Source organism: Colobus angolensis, unplaced genomic scaffold, assembly GCF_000951035.1.
Source record: "Colobus angolensis palliatus isolate OR3802 unplaced genomic scaffold, Cang.pa_1.0 Scaffold14, whole genome shotgun sequence".
In the NCBI taxonomy this organism is placed as follows: Eukaryota; Metazoa; Chordata; class Mammalia; order Primates; family Cercopithecidae; genus Colobus; species Colobus angolensis.
In genome coordinates this window covers 9,084,580-9,086,041 of record NW_012114488.1, presented here as the reverse complement: position 1 = coordinate 9,086,041, position 1,462 = coordinate 9,084,580, and positions in this window count along the sequence as shown.

Below are 1,462 nucleotides of genomic sequence, written 5' to 3'. Positions count from 1 at the left end.
GAAGTGTGCCATCCCAGGTGGAAGTGTGCCAACCCGGGCGGAAGTGTACCATCCCGGGCGGAAGTGTGCCAACCCAGGTGGAAGTGTGCCATCCCGGGCAGAAGTGTGCCATCCTGCTGTAAAGCAACGCAGGGGATAGTGGTTTATGGACTGTGGTTAATGGCCATATTCTCTTTCAGTGGCCAGTCTTTGGGCCAGACTGGATTTATTTTGCTTTGTTTTGTTTGTTTGTTTGTTTGTTTGTCTGTTTGAGATGGAGTCTCTCTCTGTCACCCAGGCTGGATTGCAGTACCGCAATCTCAGCTCACTGAAACCCCCACCTCCCAGGTTCAAGTGATTCTCCTGCCTCAACCTCCCATGTAGCTGGGATTACAGGTGCCCACCACCATGCCCACCTAATTTTTGTATATTTAGTAGAGACGGGGTTTCACCATGTTGGTCAGGTTGGTCTCGAACTCCTGAGCTCAGGTGATCCTCCCACCTCAGCCTCCCAAAGTGTTGAGATTACAGGTGTGAGCCACTGTGCCCGGCCCAGATTTATTTTCAATGAGGATTGTCAGATGTCGGTGCTTAGCGGAGCTCTGCCTCGTTACCATTGCTTGTGTGTGTGCACAGTAACACACACATACACACACAGAATCCCTCCAAGGGCTGCCTCCAAGGGCTGTTCACCGCTGTCCTTACTCAAGTATCTTTGGCCCCAGCCAGGCTGAGTCTCGTGGAGACATTACCTGCCATATCATTTTTGGGCATAGGAGACATAACTGAGAAACTCCTTTTTAAGGGCCATTGAGCTGCTGTTCCCAGCTCCCTGAAGGAGAAATGGAAACAGTGACTGCGAAGCTGGAGCTTGGGTTTAGTCCCTGAAGGAGGCGTGAGGAGAGGAGCAGAGCTTCTGCGGCCACTGAGTCTTCTGAGTGCGAGTCGCCCAGGGGCCCAGGGCGTGAGGGTTGAAGGTTGAAACTGACAGGTTGAAATGTTGAAATAATACTTTGGATGTGTTAGGTTAAATAAAACACATTATGGAAAAGAATTTTTTCTGTTTCCTTTTACTTTTCTAAGGTGGCTCCTGGAAATCGTGAATTCACACAGCACTGCCTTTCTCTCTGGGGAGCTGCCGGCCACGGGTTTCGCCTCTTCAGGAAGGGACGCGTGGCCCAGGCTGACCAAGGCCTTCAGTGACGGTGTTGCACTCAGCAGGGTCCCAGCAGGGGTCGGGCCCAGTCAGAACAGGGTCCACAGTTATTGGACAGCGACCGTAGACAGCTCGCTCCAACAGGCGTGAAGTGGATTTGGATGCTCACTGGCCATTTGAGTGAAAATGTCCCCATTTTGTTTACTGAGCACATAAAGTGGTCCCAGAGCTGCCAGCTTCAGAATGAGCCGTGTAGGTCGTGAGTCACTTGATGATGCTGTGCTTTTGCCATTTTCTCATTCTTTGGAAAAATGATACAATAAAAAC